The sequence below is a fragment of the Schistocerca nitens genome, chromosome 7 (genome assembly GCF_023898315.1).
Source record: "Schistocerca nitens isolate TAMUIC-IGC-003100 chromosome 7, iqSchNite1.1, whole genome shotgun sequence".
Classification (NCBI taxonomy): Eukaryota; Metazoa; Arthropoda; class Insecta; order Orthoptera; family Acrididae; genus Schistocerca; species Schistocerca nitens.
Genome location: NC_064620.1, coordinates 331,839,885 through 331,859,855, shown reverse-complemented (window position 1 = coordinate 331,859,855; position 19,971 = coordinate 331,839,885). Strand labels below are relative to the sequence as shown.

The following is a 19,971-nucleotide window of genomic DNA, read 5'->3' as shown; positions in this document are numbered from 1 at the left end:
AACACAAAGAACAATAAGAAAATATACCAATTCCTACTAGGAAAAATATGGAGAAGCTATCCGCGACGAGCTAACTGAACCAGCAAACATCACAACGCAAAATACACTGGACGCAGCAAACAACAAATTAGAAAGCGTAATACAGAGGGACATAAATGGAAAATCACAATACCAGAATCTGCGCTAAACGAAAAGGAAAAGCTATGCAGAAAAATCAAAAGACACAACTACTCGAATCTAAAAAAGTATGAATTAGACTAAACACCAGAACAGAAAAAGTCATCTTAGACTAAAGAGAAAATCAGTGGCAACAAAAATGCATAAAAATAGACTCGGGGTATGGGGGAAAGTATTGGGATAGGTTCTAAACCATCAGTGGTCAGTAGGAACCAACAGAACACAGCTGCACATTAAATAATTAACACACAACAGACCACCAGATCATAGCAGAAGCATTCGAAACCGTACTAGAAAGAACCCATTTATTCCAGAAGCATTCGAAACCGTACTACAAAGAACCCATTTATTCCCAGAAAAACGTAAACTCGACGACCATTTGGGAATCAGAATAGAAGAAAATCTCGCAAGGACAGTAACATGTGGATACAGAACCAGACACAAACATCACTGACCAAATCACAGAACACGAACTGTTAAATGCTCTAATGACGGGAAAGAACTCAGCCCCAGGTGACAATGGAATCCAATGACTACACCTGCGTGAAGACCCCTTCGATATGCTTACACCGACGCTATTCAAAATATTTAATTACTGTATTACATACAAAATAATACCAGAGTCACGGAAAACCATCAAAATTACAATGATAACAAAACCGGACAATCCCAGAACACCACACTCAATGTTATTGGCCCATATCACAAATAAACACCATTTCCAAAACGTATGAGAGGATGCTAACAGACCACCTCAGAATGAGGATTCAGGAAGACCCATTCAACGATCTATGTGCTCACAAAAAACATCACAAATCCTCGAAAAATAAGCGAAAAATATACCTACTCAAAGAAGCCAGATAAAAATTCACTTGGCGCCTTCCTGAGAGATAATCTCCACTCATTCCAAATTAATAATATAAGTGTAGACCAGATGTGGCTTAAATTCAAAGAAATAGTATCGGCAGCAATTGAGAGATTTATACCAAATAAATTAACAAACGACGGAGCTGATCCTCCTTGGTACACAAAACACTGTTGCAGAAACAACGAAACAAACATGCCAAATTTAAACAGACGCAAAATCCCCAAGATTGGCGATTTTCAGAGAAGCTCGAAATTTAGCGCGGACTTCAATTCGACATACTTATAACAGTTTCCACAGCGAAACTATGTCTCGAAACCTGGGAGAAAATCCGAAGAGATTCTGGTCGTATGTGAAGTATGTTAACGGCAAGAAACAATCAATGCCTTCTCTGGGCGACAGCAATGGAGATATTATCGAAGACAGTGCTGCCAAAGCAGAGTTACTAAACACAGCCTTCCAAAATGCCTCCACAAAAGAAGACGAAGTAAGTATTCCAGAATTCGAACCAAGAACAGCTGCCAACATGAGTAACGTTGAAGTGAATATCTTACACTTCTGGTCCAGACTTTATACCAATCAGGTTCCTTTCAGAGTATGCTGATGCATTAGCTCCATACTTAACAATCACATACAACCGTTCGCTCGACGACGGATCTGTACCTAAAGACTGGGAAGTTGCACAGGTCATACCAACATTCAAGAAAGGTAGTAGGCGTAATCCACTTAATCACAGGCCCACACCGTTAACATCGGTATGTAGCAGGATTTTGCATTGTGTTCGAGCATTATGAATTACCTCGAAGAAAACGGTCTATTGACACACAGTTAACATGGGTTTAGAAAGCATCGTTCTTGTGAAACACAACTATCTCTTTATTCGCATAAAGCGATGGGTGCTATTGACAAGAGATTTCAGATCTATTCCGTATTTCTGGATTTCTGGAAGACTTTTGACACTGTAACACACTAGCGGCTTGTGGTAAAACTGCGTGCTTATGGAATATCGTCTCAGTTAATTGACTGGATTTGTGATTTCCTGTCAGAGAGGTCACAGTTCTTAGTAACTGATAGAAAGTCATCGAGTAAAACAGAAGTGGTTTCTGGCGTTCCCCAAGGTAGTGTTATAGGCCCTTTGCTGTTCCATATCTATATAAACGATTAGGGAGGCAATCTGAGCAGCCGTCTTAGGTTGTTTGCAGTTGAAGATGTCGTTTATCGACTAATGAAGTCATCAGAAGATCAAAACCAATTGCAAAAAGAATTAGTAAAGGTATTTGAATGGTGCGAAAATTGGCAGTTGACCCTAAATAACGAGAAGTGTGAGGTCATCCATATGAGTGCTAATAGGAATTCGTTAAACTTCAGTTACACGAAAAATTAGAGTAATCTAAAGGCCGTAAATTTAACTAAATACTTAGGAATTGCAACTACGAACAACTTAAATTGGACGGAACACATAGAATATGTTGTGGGGAGGGCTAAGCAAAGACTGCGCTTTATTGGCAGGACACTTAGAAAATGTGACGCTTGCCCGTCCTCTTTTAGAATACTGCTGCGCGGTGTGGGGCCTTACCAGATAGAACTGACGGAATACATCGAAAAACTTCAAAGAAGGGCAGCACGTTTTAAAAGAAATGTGTTTTTTGTTGTGACGGAATCTTCTCACGAAATTCCAATCACCAACTTTCACCTACGAATTCGAAAATATTTTGTTGACAGCGGCCTAGATAGGGAGAAACGATCACCACGTTCAAATAAGGGAAATCAGAGCTCATACGGAAACGTGTAGGTGTTCGTTCTTTCCGCGCGCTATACGAGATTGGAATAATAGAGAATTGCGAAGGTGGTTCGATGAACCCTCTGCCAGGCACTTAAATGTGATTTGCAGAGTATCCATGTAGATGTAGATAACGTTTTTTTTTTTTTTTTTCACTAACCTGTAGTCCACCACTGGGCGGAATTCCCCACTCTAGCTTTTATGCACAAGGAATATGAATGATGTGAGAGAGACGTAGGGTGAGGTACAGGTCTTGATTACTCCTTCATGTAACATCCCCCTGAACAGCCCATGTAAGCTTTTCATCTTTGTTTGGAAAATTCTGCTACAGGATTGCCATTGGCACCTCATCCTTAAGAACAATCTGGTCCTGTAACTTGTTTGTCACCCCCAATTTTAAGGTTAACACCTGGGGAAACTGAGAAAGAAGGCGCAACAGCTGACCAGCCTAATCCAAACTCAAATTGCCCACCGCAAATTTGGCCGAGGGCGACAACACATAAATACTCTCGAGGAACTGTGATAAGAACACAGGGCGATCTTCTCGGCAAGGCGAAACTTAAAGTATACTTCTCTATTCCCATAGCCGGCCGCTAGTGGCCGAGCGGTTCTGGCGCTACAGTCTAGAACCGCGCGACCGCTACGGTCTCAGGTTCGAATCCTGCCTCGGGCATGGATGTGTGTGTTGTCCTTAGGTTAGTTAGGTTTAAGTAGTTCTAAGTTCTAGGGGACTTATGACCTCAGCAGTTGAGTCCCATAGTGCTCAGAGCCATTTGAACCATTTTTCTATTCCCATAATGAAGCAATAGCTCGGCCTCACGTATAAAAAATCTTGAAATCAGATTAATGCCTAAGACTTCACCAACAGGAAATTAATCAACGAAGAAAAGTTAGAAATACTTAACTTTACCTGTAACTCCTCAATCATAGGCAACTCCTGTCCAGTCAGAGCATGACATCTTCGGGAGGAAAGACGCAAACCAAGTAAGTTACAAATCACCCTACAAATCGAAGTATCACTGGTAGTTTAGGAGGGACACATAACTACCTGAATCAATGAGGGGCAGCTAGCCTCTTGGTTCCACTGAGCACAAACATGAGGCAAGGGGTCCCGTATCACAGCAGTGATGCGACGGTAACTCTTCAGAGGACCACTCTCTGCATAGCTATCCCGTTTTCTACGGCGTCAACTACTGGGTTTCTCCCTCAGTTGCAAAGGACAATCTCGCACAGAGCGTCCCGCCTGGTGACACTCAAAACAGTCACAACGATGTTGGTCTGCGAAACTTAACCCCTAGATTCCTCAAACCAGTCCACGTAACCAAACAGGGGCAGAAAGCTTTCCGTCAAAGCCATTGCGTGAGTGGTCCAATGGCCTCATACCTTGAATTAGATGATCAACTATTTGGCCCTCAGTAAGCCACAATTCTGAAGCTGAGACTGAGCTCCAGATCTATTCGATTTACACTCCTGGAAATTGAAATAAGAACACCGTGAATTCATTGTCCCAGGAAGGGGAAACTTTATTGACACATTCCTGGGGTCAGATACATCACATGATCACACTGACAGAACCACAGGCACATAGACACAGGCAACAGAGCATGCACAATGTCGGCACTAGTACAGTGTATATCCACCTTTCGCAGCAATGCAGGCTGCTATTCTCCCATGGAGACGATCGTAGAGATGCTGGATGTAGTCCTGTGGAACGGCTTGCCATGCCATTTCCACCTGGCGCCTCAGTTGGACCAGCGTTCGTGCTGGACGTGCAGACCGCGTGAGACGACGCTTCATCCAGTCCCAAACATGGTCAATGGGGGACAGATCCGGAGATCTTGCTGGCCAGGGTACTTGACTTACACCTTCTAGAGCACGTTGGGTGGCACGGGATACATGCGGACGTGCATTGTCCTGTTGGAACAGCAAGTTCCCTTGCCGGTCTAGGAATGGTAGAACGATGGGTTCTATGACGGTTTGGATGTACCGTGCACTATTCAGTGTCCCCTCGACGATCACCAGTGGTGTACGGCCAGTGTAGGAGATCGCTCCCCACACCATGATGCCGGGTGTTGGCCCTGTGTGCCTCGGTCGTATGCAGTCCTGATTGTGGCGCTCACCTGCACGGCGCCAAACACGCATACGACCATCATTGGCACCAAGGCAGAAGCGACTCTCATCGCTGAAGACGACACGTCTCCATTCGTCCCTCCATTCACGCCTGTCGCGACACCACTGGGGGCGGGCTGCACGATGTTGGGGCGTGAGCGGAAGACGGCCTAACGGTGTGCGGGACCGTAGCCCAGCTTCATGGAGACGGTTGCGAATGGTCCTCGCCGATACCCCAGGAGCAACAGTGTCCCTAATTTGCTGGGAAGTGGCGGTGCGGTCCCCTACGGCACTGCGTAGGATCCTACGGTCTTGGCGTGCATCCGTGCGTCGCTGCGGTCCGGTCCCAGGTCGACGGGCACGTGCACCTTCCGCCGACCACTGGCGACAACATCGATGTACTGTGGAGACCTCACGCCCCACGTGTTGAGCAATTCGGCGGTACGTCCACCCGGCCTCCCGCATGCCCACTATACGCCCTCGCTCAAAGTCCGTCAACTGCACATACGGTTCACGTCCACGCTGTCGCGGCATGCTACCAGTGTTAAAGACTGCGATGGAGCTCCGTATGCCACGGCAAACTGGCTGACACTGACGGCGGCGGTGCACAAATGCTGCGCAGCTAGCGCCATTCGACGTCCAACACCGCGGTTCCTGGTGTGTCCGCTGTGCCGTGCGTGTGATCAATGCTTGTACAGCCCTCTCGCAGTGTCCGGAGCAAGTATGGTGGGTCTGACACACCGGTGTCAATGTGTTCTTTTTTCCATTTCCAGGAGTGTATTTAGCCAAGGTCTCGAGAGTCCTCCGAAATAGCCAAAAGTGCATTCCCTCAAGTTCCTTTCTAGCATGGGGTGAATGATTAAATTCACTTATCCGCTTACGCAGACCCTTCCGCCGCCGTTCCCCATTTTTCTTGCACAACTTTAGAAAAGAGACGACTTAACACACCACACATTAGTGGATACAACAACTGCAGGACAACTTCCTGTGACATCGCCAATGTATTAGCATGAAATTTAAATTTACGAGTAAACCACAAACTCCACGTCATTCAGATTTTCCATAGAAAACTTCTCAACACCCTGGAGCAAAAGTCCCATCGGGTGAGGTAATTTCCCAAAAGCACTTCCAGCTGATTCTTCACCAACCACCTGACTATTGCTTGGAAGCGTTATAGATGCAGAAGAAATTTCCTGCTCCCCACTCACCGTATCCAGATCTTCTAGGCTCAAACTATTCACACAAGCCTGCAATTCTCGCACCGGCCCATGCAACTGCCGGACGAGCTTAACCTGAACAGCACTACGCTTGACACGTTGGATATCACTTGAATGATTGTCCCGGTGATGTAAGTGGGCCTCTAGGCTAGACACTTGTTTTCGGGTAGGCTGACTGTCGTCGACGTTTCGGTGTTAGGCTGACAGTGCAGCAGCACATTCAGCTAAAGTGGCACCTACCTCACTGACGGCGTCAGCGGGACTGTTGATACCCGAGCGTAATCGACTCACCAGTTGAGCAACGCTTCCGTCGCAAGACAAGTGTCTAATTTTAGTTTTGTAAACCAACTGGTCCCTCTTAAGGAGGGAGGTATCAGGACAATGGCGCGACCCCACACTCAACAGTGGTCCCGAAAATACTATACAATTAAGCATAATTCATAATAAAAAACAGCTAAAATAACAAAAACAAATAGTGAATCATGTTTCAAGGAAAGGATCGACTTAAGGCCGTTCAGTCATCTACAATTGGTAATTCCAGATTGTCCGCAGCTCGTGGTCGTGTGGTAGCGTTCTCGCTTCCCGCGCCCGGGTTCACGGGTTCGATTCCCGGCGGGGTCAGGGATTTTCATTGCCTCGTGATGACTGGGTGTTGTGTGATGTCCTTAGGTTAGTTAGGTTTAAGTAGTTCTAAGATCTAGGGGACTGATGACCAAAGATGTTAAGTCCCATAGTGCTCAGAGCCATTTGAACCACTTTAATTCCAGATTCAAAGCAATCGGTAGAAGGACCTTATTAAATACTGAAGTTTCTGACAAGTTGAGCGCTTTCTTTAAAAAATTTAATAACGAAAAAAAGTCGTCTGACGAGGGCCTCCCGTCGGGTAGACCGCTCACCTGGTGCAAGTCTTCCGATTTGACGCCACTTCGGCGACTTGCCCGGCGATGGGGATGAAATGATGATGATTAGTACAACACAACACCCAGTGCCTTAGCGGAGAAAATCTCCGACCCAGCCGGGAATCGAACCCCGGCCCCTTGGATTGACACTCTGTCGCGCTGACCACTTTTTTTTTTTTTTTTTTTCGTTACTGATCGTTGTGTCTGGTCGTTGCGGACGTCGCAAGACATCCTGTTCAAGTTTGGTGGTTGATCATTCCATTCAGTTTTTTTTTTTTTTATCACAGAGGCCAACCGGCTCTCTGAACACGCTGAGCTACCATGCCGGCAAACCACTCAGCTACCGGGGGCGGACATTTAATAACAGAGAAATATATATCTCTGACTGAAGCCTGTTATATGTCTTAGATAATAATCCTTGCAAAAGTAGGCTCAGTGAACCAGTAAATTACATCAAAATGACATATTGAGATTTAAACTTAAATTCGACTTGGCGTGGAAGCACAATTTTTAAAGTGAATTCGACCCTCGGGTTCAACTAACTCGATCAAACCAGATCAGAAAACAAGCAAAAACTTCTAAAACCTCAGGATATACCACATTTAAGATGCAAATAGAGCAACTGTTCGAATATTTAGATTAAATCAGTGCAGTGGCCGTTTAGTTAAGAAGCCAGGATCCACTGAGAGCCACTTAAGAAACAGTTCTGAAACCTCAGAGCACATCATACTTAAATTAAAAATGGAGCAACAGTTATAATTCTCAAGTTACATTCTGTACCATTTTAGATAAGTAACCATTAGCATTTACTCAAGGTGAGTTTCAGTTTTAAGATTATCCCAACTCTCCAGCCTAATATCAACGTATAAGTAAGCAGTCGATAGAGATAATAAATTAAAAACACATAACTTTCAGAGCAGTACAGCTGCTCAGTGGAGACGCCCCGCGTCGGTGTTCTATTCAAAACGCGCCAGGTCAGCTGTTGGCTCCAATAAGATCAAAACAAGTAAGTTAGGCTCCACAATCATGACACTAAAACACGCTGCCGGTACCACACTCTCGGACTCACTTAACCTACCGTAAGAAACTCAACCAGACTAAAACTACAAGTACAAAGGGCAGTATAATCTATAATAATAATCAAAGAAAACGCGAGAGAAAACACACGCTCTTTAAAATTCCATGAACACTACTGAGCAAAGGCCGAAAGGTGGGGAGCAGTTAACCATTATCTTCGTCCCAGATCGCCAAAGCACGAAGTTTAGAGGAGAAGAAGGGCGGGAATGTGATAAGGCCACACACTTACAGACCGAATAAGACAGTTTCCGCTACGAGGAGAAATCAATCGACGCTTCCACGAAATGGGTCATTCCGAATAAACAATCTGAATCAGTCAGACACTACTTGTATCTCACATTCGCAAGCTTACCTTTTTGTTGCCGAGCAAGAAACAACCGTCAGGCATAATCAATAACTCAGTCATCAAAAGGAAATCGTAAGCTAAAGCGCACACCCACCAGCCCGCATTCCCAGTAGCGGTGGAAAATTCACTCCAAGACGAGTCAGGGACACGTCTCCACTTCCTGCCCGGACGTCAGACGCCTCTTTCCAAAACGCAGACGTTCGTCACACTCCACACCCGCTTCCGCTCCCTCCTCAGACAGCCACACGGTCGCAGTGCCCTCTAACCCGGCAGCGCCTCACGTGAAGCCACCAATTCGGGATGAGGAGGTGCGCAATTCACGAACGAACCGGCACAGCTAAAACATAATTAAAGAATCTGTTTTTCGAAACCCCAGACTTGTCTCCTTTACTACGTATAAGATTGAAATTTGGCCCAAAGGTGCCTACAACTCTCTCTGTAATTAATGGTACGAAAGTGTGGAGCGTCTACGTCACCCTCCCGTCGAGTACAAAAAGGTGGACATCTCATTGCGTGAGATCAGCGTGACTATAGCGCCAAATGGGGCCGGAGCTGCGACATGAGGCTGTTAAAGGAACAGGAAGACAGGGTGTGTGTGTGTGTGTGTGTGTGTGTGTGTGTGTGTGTCAATCAGCGAGCAGTTACCGTGCACTGTGATTGTGTTCTTCATTACAACGCGGCCTGGAGATAACTTTTTCGATGACTTTCACACAACGAAGAATCGTCAGGATACTGGAAGGACATAGTAGCCCAAGAGCGTGCTACTGCTCACAACATTGTTTCACGTGCATGGGCAGCGTTACGGACCACAGTAACTGCTGCCCAAAGGAGAGGAGATGGTAGATAGCGGCCAGCTACAGCGGTACATGACCGCTACTTTGTGCAACAGGCAAGAGGCGGTCCACGTTAAACAACAGGTGCAATAAGGCAACCACATTTAACAGGACAGCTAGGCGCGCAGTCTCACGCTCCACAAAGGGACGTCGACTGCGTGGTGGTCGCCTCTTTGCTCGGCGAAAAACGCGTTGTGTTCCGTTGACAGTGACGCGACAGCAGTACTGTTTGCGATGGTGCAAAGAGCGTATGAACTGTTAACATTTCACGTAAGCAAACGGTGTGGTTGATGGTTTACGCGTGTGTGAATTTCTGCGCGGTGAAGGAGACATGATACCTTGAAACCACAAAACGATGACTACAGGGCAAGAGAGGCAGGGCAACACACACACAGACATCACATAAAATGCTGATATAAATAATTGCACTTGAAAATAGAAATACATTCTTGAAACGAATCGTGCTACGCATGAAAAATTTGTAACTGGTGAAGTACTTTATTATTTCAATCATTAACGACGCACTTGTACGTTTGCGGATTTCCATGGGTTGCAAGTATTTGGGGTCTTTAATACGAGTATATGCTTTTAAAGAAAATCGTTTATGATTAATGAATTAAGACAATGACTTTTGATATATCATCAGATTACGGTTTTAGATGGCTACCATGCACTGTATGTAGGACATGAAGAAGCGAATGTATCTGTAGAGCCAGTACTACGACAGATGCTGAAATCAGACGTCGTACCAGCCGTTGTGTATTTCTCTCCTTCTCTCGCTCTCTCTCTCTCTCTCTCTCTCTCTCTGTGTGTGTGTGTGTATTTGGTGTCCGCGTGCGTGTACGTGTGTGCGAGCGTAAGCGTGTGTGACTAATGAGCGAAGCGACGATGCGATGCACGGAAACAATACAATATGCTGAGAGGGGAATTTTCTGTTTCTGTCATCCGAAATTATTGTTGTCTGTGACACACATGCAAAAGAGAAGAAGAGTAAACCTGAGTGTCTACTCATGGAGGCAGAAGTCCCGAGAGAAATGAGAGCTTCGGGGCCTTGCAATCCTACTGCCACATACTCCGTTAGTCCCTTCCAATATGCAGAAAAAGGAAAACTGTCCCAGTGTGAGAATTGTGAGGGTAAGGGTCCTCTCGCTCAAACAGTTCACATATATGACAACATCCCTGGCCGACGAGAGTGTTCCAACATCCGCCTAACACACGGCGATGTTTTAATTCGCTGGCTCTGAGCACTATGGGACTTAACATCTTAGGTCATCAGTCCCCTAGAACTTAGAACTACTTAAATCTAACTAACCCAACGACATCACACACATCCATGCCCGAGGCAGGATTCGAACCAGCGACCGTAGCGGTCGCACGGTTCCAGACTGTAGTGCCTACAGCCGCTCGGTCACCCTGGCCGGCGATGTTTAATTACTTGGATGGCGGGGAATCTCTATGATGCCAATTCATTCCAGTTTTTTTTAATTTTACTGATAAAATAATGAATCGCTCTTTCACCGTACGTGATAACTGATTGTAGAAAATAATCATTTTCGCCTCTAAATTGATTCAAAGGCTGTTGAAAAATAGTCTTCCTTGAGCATTTCCGATCAACTGTTACCCAGCAGAGCGACCGCTTTGGAGGCCTTTGCTAAGAACTCATGCGTGTGGAGGACCGACTCAACACAAAATTTCTCACTATGCATTTCAATAGTTAACAAGGATGAAATTTTTAGGACAGTGCACGTTTATTTTTTAAAGCAAGAGTCAAATCCCCGCTTAAGCTGTTTTTGTTGCAGAGTTGTGTATGCTCATATAAATGTGCTACAGTTCAAAGTCCATCTTCCAATCACATTTACCTTATGATCTATGATCACGAATCACGAATCAGGAAATTGGTGACGTAAGATAACCTGCAATCCATTCTTAAAATGGAGGCGACAACGTTGGCAGATGATATGAGAAGGAAATGAGTTGTCAATTCCACAATTACAAAATATATTTCCATTTACCTGTTTCAAAAGGAAGCCTACGAAATTTGGGATATTGTAAATCATTAGAACCTGGCTGGTGTGTGTACTGTAGACACAGATTGATAAACTGATAATTTACACTGAACTAATCACATTTATGTACAAGTTGTATATATATATATATATATATATATATATATATATATATATATATATATAATGGCCTTTGTCAACAATAGACACACATACACACACACACTCATGCAAACGCAGCTCAGGTATACAACTGCAGTCTCAGGCAACTGAAACCACACTGTGAGCAGCAGTACCAGTGCATGATGGGAGTGAGGAAAAGGAGGGCAGGGAAGGGGAGGGATAGTATGTAGGGGATGGCAGACAGTGAAGTGCTTCCAGTTTGGCGGCGGGCAGGGGATACATGGGGACGGGGAGGGGGAAGTAGTGGAAAAGGAGAGAAATAAATTTAAAGAAAGAAAAAAAAAAGATTTGGTCTGGTTGGGAATTGACGGCTGTGTAATGCTGGAATGGGAGCAGGGAAGTGGCTGGGTGGGTGAGGACAGCGACTAACGAAGGTTGAGGCCAGGAGGGTTACGGGAACATAGGATGTATTTCAGGGAAAGTTCCCACCTGCACAATTCAGAAAAGCTGGTGTTGGTGGGAAGGATCCATATAGCACAAGCTGTGAAACAGTCATTGAAATGAAGGATATGTTCAGCAACAGGGTCGTCCACTTGTTTCATGGCCACAGTTTGTTGGTGACCATTCATGTGGACAGACAGGTTGTTGCTTGTCATGCCTACATAGTATATAGCACAGTGGTTGCAGCTTAGCTTGTAGACCACATGAATGGTTTCACAGGTAGTCCTGCCTATCTCAGTTCACTCCTCCATCCAATTGTGATTCATACCCTCTGATCCCAACCCATCGTCTGTTAACTTTCCAGAGTTTCTTAACCTTAAACCTTGCCTCACCATCATTCCCCAAATCCCTCAAAATGCAGAAGAACCACAGTCCACCATCTACAAACTGATCACCTTATAATCCTACGTGTGGAGAAATTCTTCACCATTGTTGTTCTGAACTGCAAGGATTACCTGGCAGAAGGTCTCCACCAGCTGTCAGATACATCCACCTACCAGCCTTGCCACAGTGGCCCCATTCCAGTAATCCAGCATGATATCCACTCACTCAAATTCTTAGGCCCATCCCAGAACCTGTCTCTTGAGTCCATCTCTCTACTAACCCTTACCACTCCCCACACCCAGGATGCCCCATTGTGGCCAGTTACTGTGCCCCACTGAGAGAATCTCTGCTCTCGTGGACCAACACCTTCTACCAAGGACGTGGAACCTACCTTCCTATATAAAAGATACCAACCATTTCCTCCACTTTCTCTCAACAGTACCTATTCCCTTACAACAAGGTGACCTGCTTGTCATTATTGATTCCACCTCCCTGTACACTCGCATTCCTAATGGCCATGACCTTACCGCTATTGAACACTACCTTTCCCAATGCCTGACGGATTACAAGCCAACAACCCCCTCGTAATCGCCATGACCAACTATATCCTCACCCACAATTACTTCTCCTTTCAAGTAATTATCTACAAACAAATCCGAGGTTCAGTTATGGGCACCTGCATGGCACAATCCTATGCCAACCTATTCATGGTCTGTCTAGAGGAATCCTTCCTTAACACCCAAGATCCTAAACGCCTCACCTGGATCAGATTCTACATCTACATCTACATCCATACTCCGAAAGCCACCTGACGGTGTGTGGCGGAGGATACCTTGAGTACCTATATCGGTTCTTCCTTCTATTCCAGTCTCGTATTGTTCGTGGAAAGAAGGATTGTCGGTATGCTTCTGTGTGGGCTCTAATCTCTCAGATTTTATCCTCATGGTCTCTTCGCGAGATATACGTAGACGGAGCAATATACTGCTTGGCTCTTCGGTGAAGGTATGTTCTCGAAACTTTAACAAAAGCCCGTACCGAGCTACTGAGCGTCTCTCCTGCAGAGTCTTCCACTGGAGTTTATCTATCATCTCCGTAACGCTTTCGCGATTACTAAATGATCCTGTAAAGAGGCGCGCTGCTCTTCGTTGGATCTTCTCTATCTCTTCTATCAACCCTATCTGGTACGGATCCCACACTGCTGAGCAGTATTCAAGCAGAGGGCGAACAAGCGTACTGTAACCTACTTCCTTTGTTTTCGGATTGCATTTCCTTAGGATTCTTCCAATGAATCTCAGTCTGGCATCTGCTTTACCGACGATCAACTTTATATGATCATTCCATTTTAAACCACTCCTAATGCGTACTCCAAGATAATTTAAGGAATTAACAGCTTCCAGTTGCTGACCTGCTATTTTGTAGCTAAATGATAAGGGATCTATCTTTCTATGTATTCGCAGCACATTACACTTATCTACATTGAGATTCAATTGCCATTCCCTGCACCATGCGTCAATTCGCTGCAGATCCTCCTGCATTTCAGTACAATTTTCCATTGTTACAACCTCTCGATACACCACAACATCATCTGCAAAAAGTCTCAGTGAACTTCCGATGTCATCCACAAGGTCATTTATGTATATTGTGAATAGCAACGGTCCTATGACACTCCCCTGCGGCACACCTGAAATCACTCTTACTTCGGAAGACTTCTCTACATTGAGAATGACATGCTGAGTTCTGTTATCTAGGAACTCTTCAATCCAATCACACAAATGGTCTGATAGTCCATATGCTCTTACTTTGTTCATTAAACGACTGTGGGGAACTTTATCGAACGCCTTGCGGAAGTCAAGAAACACGGCGTTGTGAACCCGTGTCTATGGCCCTCTGAGTTTCGTGGACGAATAGCGCGAGCTGGGTTTCACACGATCGTCTTTTTCGAAACCCATGCTGATTCCTACAGAGTAGATTTCTAGTCTCCAGAAAAGTCATTATACTCGAACATCCTTGAGGACATCCTTGCTATCTGGATCGAAGGTGAGAACACCCTATCCACATTCCTCCGGAACCCCGACAACTTCTCCCCCATTTGCTTCACCTTTTCCTACTCAACCCAACAAGCCACCTTCCTAGATGTTGACCTCCACCTCAAAGGTAGCTACATCAACCTCCGTCCATATGAAACCTCCTATCCACCAGCAATATCTCCACTTCGACAGCTGCTACCCACTCCATACCAAGAAGTCCCTTCCATACAGCTAGACACCCATGGTCGTCGCATCTGTGGTGACGAGCAGTCCCTCTCGAAATATACCATGGGTCTCACTGAGGCCTTCATTGACGATAATTATCCTCCGAACCTTGTACAAAAATAAATCTAATGTGTCTTATCTTTGCATTCTCCCACCACCTCCCAAAGCCCCACCATTCGACCACAGAGGAACATTCCCCTCATAACTCAGTACCACCCAGGACTGGAGAAACTGAATTGCGTTCTATGCCAGGGTTTCCATTACCTCTCGTTGTTCCCTGAAATGAGAAATGTCTTGCCCACTATCCTTCCCACCCCTCCCAAAGTGGTATTCCAACGTCCACTGAACCTACACAATATACTCATCCATTCTTACACAACCCCTGCACCCAATCCCTTACCTCATGTCTCATACCCTGTAATAGACGTAGATGCAAGATCTGTCGCATGCATCCTCCTACCACCACTTACTCTAGTCCGGCCACTAACATCACCTATCCCTTCAAAGGCAGGGCTGCCTGTGAAACCAGTCATAACACTCCCCACAGGGGAGTGTTATGGGACCATTGCTTTTCACAATATAAATAAATGACCTAGTAGATAGTGTCGGAAGTTCCATGCGGCTTTTCGCGGATGATGCTGTAGTATACAGAGAAGTTGCAGCATTAGAAAATTGTGGCGAAATGCAGGAAGATCTGCAGCGGATAGGCACTTGGTGCAGGGAGTGGCAACTGTCCCTTAACATAGACAAATGTAATGTATTGCGAATACATAGAAAGAAGGATCCTTTATTGTATGATTACATGATAGCAGAACAAACATTGGTAGCAGTTACTTCTGTAAAATATCTGGGAGTATGCGTACGGAACTTATCAGTTGACTTCGTAGCAGCTAGGAGAGCTCCGCCTACCATCCTAAGGGAGCCATGGGTCTGATGATGGTTACGTAAAAATAACCGAAACCGGTTACCTATCTCATTGAAACATAAAAGGTGTGATCAAGACTGAACTTTAGTCAAAATATAATAATCTATTGATCACTGTATTCCAAAAATGTTTACCAAAACTCGTAAGATTTGGCCAGTGTACATGTAAATGGTGTTCTCAGTAGAGAAAATCTTCTGAAATCCAAATTGTGATTTGCTGAGGACGTTATTCTTGCTCGTGTACTATACTATCCTAGAATACATCACATTCTGAAAAATAATTTGTAAAATTATGTCAGGAGTGAAACAGGTTGGTAGCTGCTGACGTCTTCCCTGTCACCTTCAAAGTCATCATAAGGGTGACAGGTGAACACATTCCATATTTATGTCTACTAACAGGTATCCAGATAGTTTCTCATCAGATAGCGTGTTGCATGCAGTCAGCCTAGTTGTTCCACACCCAGTCTGTCCTATAATAAGATTGCCGCGTGGGATAGCCACGCGGTCTTAGGCGCCTTGCCACGGTTAGCGCGGCTTCCCCCCGTCGGAGGTTCGAGTCCTCCCTCGGGTATGGGTGTGGGTGTTGTCCTTAGTTTAAGTTAAAGTAATGTGTAAGCCTAGGGACCAATGACCTCAGCAGTTTAGTTCCTTAAGAACTTACCACAAATTTCCAAATTTTCTATGAAAAGAAGAAATGATACCGGTACAAAATGCAAATATACCAGACACAATGAGGTGGCATACGAATACATGGTACATTTAGAAAGCGTGGGTACTTAATCTAGGACAGGGTAAAAAGAATACAATATATCACATAATCCAAAAGGACCGATACCACAAATATTTCCTACCAAAATGGCCACTGAAAATCGATAACATTAAAATGATTGTACATGTACGGGGTGGCGCAAAATAGATGTTACAGAACATTTTTCTACTATGGTTTAACTGTACGCCGTAAGTGATTCTCCTTGTAATACCTTTCAACGTAGAAATGACGCAGTCAGCCGCTTGCAGATAATTTTTAATATTTTGATCTAGGTTTCGACATCTGTAAGGATGTCTCCATCAGAATGAAATTTTAACAACCGTAAAGTTACACTGTGAGCAATAATAGTCAAAATTACGAGCAGATATGCTCAAGTCAAAAATTAAAAATTAAAAATGTTCCACCAGCGTTTGGTACGTACGCCGTGTAGTGAACAACAGCTGAGTCTGATTAAAAATTAAAAACGTTCCAGCGTTTGGAATGTATATATATGTATATAGTGCTGGAATATTTCTAATTTTTAATTTTTGACTTGGGCATGTCCGCTCGTAATTTTGGCTATTGCCTACTCGCAATGTAACTTTACGACTGTTAAAATTTCATTGTGATGGAAACATGTTAGAGGTGTCGGAACCTAGGCCAATGTATTAAAAATTATTTGCAACTGGTTGGCGGTGTCATTTCCCCGTTGAAACTTACATACAGTTGCTGAGAGATAGCCATGTTTAAAATTGATCCTTGTGGTATTGTTATATCCTAGCTGTAGAAAGCCTATAGCTCACTCACCGAATTCACATTTCAGAATGGAAACAGTAACACTGGAACATCGTTCGTTCATCGTAAAGATATTTTACGCACATTCTGGACCGCATCATTGTGGTGAGGCGCGCATTCAACAGCACATTTGGTCCAAGAACATTACCCTCCAGAATGACAATTTCTCGGTGAGATTACAGTACAGCAGTGAAATCTAATTGTGATAACAAAATACAAGCATCCTCTGTCAAATATTTTGTGTAATGTTTTCCCTTTATTTTAACATGTTGGTGAATTTTTTTGAAAAGATCGGATCGCTCTATGTTTCCAGTCAGTACGACCAGCCTCAGCTGTAATCTTGGAGAACGTGGAACGAGTTTGAAACTTATTCAGTGAGACGCCTACTAAGTTAACAAGACATACAGCACAGCTACTCAGGATTTCACGACGGCCCTCCAGAGGATAATGAATGAGAAACATAACCTTTTACCACACAAATTTCAAAGGTGCCAATCTTTCAAGGATAGGGACATGGTGTGGTGATATTCTTTTGGAGATAGGATGAGTGAGGCCTTTGAAAATCTAACAGTCGATGTAGATCAGATCTGGTTCAGTGATGAGGCACACTTTCATCTCATGGGTACGTCAACAAACAGAAGTTGCGCAACTGGGCCACTTGAGAAACAGTATATTCAAGCTGCTGCTCCACCTATAAGCAAAAATTCACTGTTCGGTGGACAGCCAGTGTACAATGCGTTACTGGGCCCATTTTTATTGAGAGACCTGTCGCAGCAGACGTCTACAAATAAATACTGAATATTAACTTGTACAGGCGGCACGACGCGGCCGAATGCTCCGAAACTACTAGTTCGTGCATGGTGGAGCACATCCACATCGTACCGCGAGCGTCTTCGATTTCTATCAGAAGACGTTCAGAGATGTGATTGTTGCAATTAACGCCTGAGCATTCATTGGACATGGTGTGAAATGCCCTCCTTACTGTCATGATCTCACCCAGTGCTATTATTCCTTCTGGGGTTATCTGAAGGACAGAGGCTTCAAAGATCCGTCTGCAACACTCCAGGATGTTGGTACTGCGGTTTCCAGAGATATTCTAGCTTTCTAAAATAACGTTCTTCAGAAAGTAACTATGGAATTCAAATCAAGACTCTAACAACTCACTGCTGTAGAAGGAAAGGATTTTGAAAAAGTTGGGTTGTATGCTACAGCATACACCGAGGTGACAAAAATCATGACATAGCGATATTCGAATATACAGATGGTAACAGAGACGCAGACGCAGGGTATACAAAGGCAGTGCATTGGCGGAGCTGCCGTTTGTTCTCAGGTGATTCATGTGATTAAGGTCGAACGACAGGAATTAAGATACTTGGAAAGTGTTGGAGCTAGGTTCATGGGACATTCCACTTGGGAAGTCGTTAGGGAGTTCAGTATTCCGAGATCCCCGGTAACAAGATAATACCAAGTTTCAGTCATTGTCTCTCATTGCGAACAACGCAGTGGCCGACGGCTTACACTTAACGACCGATAGCAGCGGCGTTTCCATACAGTTACTAGCGCTAAAAGGCAAGCAACACTGCGTAAAATAACCGTGAAAATCATTCTGGAACATACGATGAACGTGTCCTTTAAGACAATGTGGTGAAATTAGGGGTTAATGGGCTATGGCAGCAGATGACCGACGCGAATGCCTTTGCTAACAGCCTGGGCTCATGAGCATGTCGGTTGGACACTAGACGACTGGAAAACTGTGGCCTGGTCAGATGAGTCCTGATTTCAGTTAGTAATATCTGATGGTAGGGTTCGACTGTAGCACAAACCCTATGAAGCTATGGACCGACGTTGTCAAGAAGGCACTGTGCAAGTTGGTGGTGGATCCTTAATGGTGTGGGTAGTGTTCACGTGAAATGGACTGGGTCCGCTGGTCCAACTGAGACGGTTGTTGCCTGGAAATGTTTTTATTCGGCTGCCATTGCATTTGTAGCCATTAATAGACTTACTGTTCCCAAACGACTATCTAATCTTTGTGCAGGACTATGCGCCGTGCCACCAGCCAGCAGTTTTTCGCGATTGGTTTGAGGAAGATTCTGGACAACTCGAGTGAAAGATCTGGCCAGCCAAATTACCGAACATGGGACATAATTGAGAGGTCAGTTCGTACACACTATCCTGCGTCGGAAACAGTTTTGGAAGAGAAACTTCCTGTCTGATTAAAATTGTGTGCTGGATCGAGACTCGAATTCGGGATCTTTGCCTTCCGCGGACAAGTGCTCTACCAACTGAGCTACCCAAGCACGACTCACGCCCCGTCCTCACAGCTTTAATTCCGTCAGTACCTCGTCCCCTACCATCCAAACTTCACAGAAGCTCTCCTGCGAACCTTGCAGAACTAGTAAAACGTCCCCTTAGAAAAATTATACAAGACTGTGCTTAAACTGACACACAGTATTTTTAGCGCAACGAAATCTGACTTTCAAAAATCCCTACAAAAGAATGACCCTGACTAACATTAACCTATACCTTTCACAAATCACTTACCTCACAAAAATCTTCGTTACTCGAACTACTGCAATACAGCGAGCGCCACTACTGCCAGCTAAATAACTCGGGAGTTCGAGTCTCGGTCCGGCACACAGTTTTAATCCGCCAGGAAGTTTCATATCAGCGCCCACTCCGCTGTAGAGTGAAAATTTCATTCTAGCTTTGGAAGTTATGGACAGCTATAGAGGCAACATGGCTCAATATTTCTGCAGGGGACTTGTTGAGTCGGGTTACTCTACTACGCCGGAAAAAAAGAGGGTACGACACGATTTTAGGATGCATCCCATGACTTTTGTCGTTTCTGAGAAAATATGATAAAAATACTCTACGATCGCCTATTATGTCGTAGTAGACGAAAACTTCTTGACTCAATTTTGTGCCACCCTGTAGATAGTCCGACATGATTTTAGGAGGTACCTAATGACTTTTGTCACCTCAGTGTATTCCGACA

The 19,971-nt window shown here is 44.6% G+C and overlaps 1 protein-coding gene across 1 annotated transcript in view; it reads left to right on the top strand.

Annotated features, from left to right (window-relative positions):
- Window positions 1-19,971, top strand: part of LOC126195603 (uncharacterized) — a 61,976-nt gene that overhangs the window by 41,651 nt on the left and 354 nt on the right. The gene's annotated exons all lie outside the window — the stretch shown is intronic.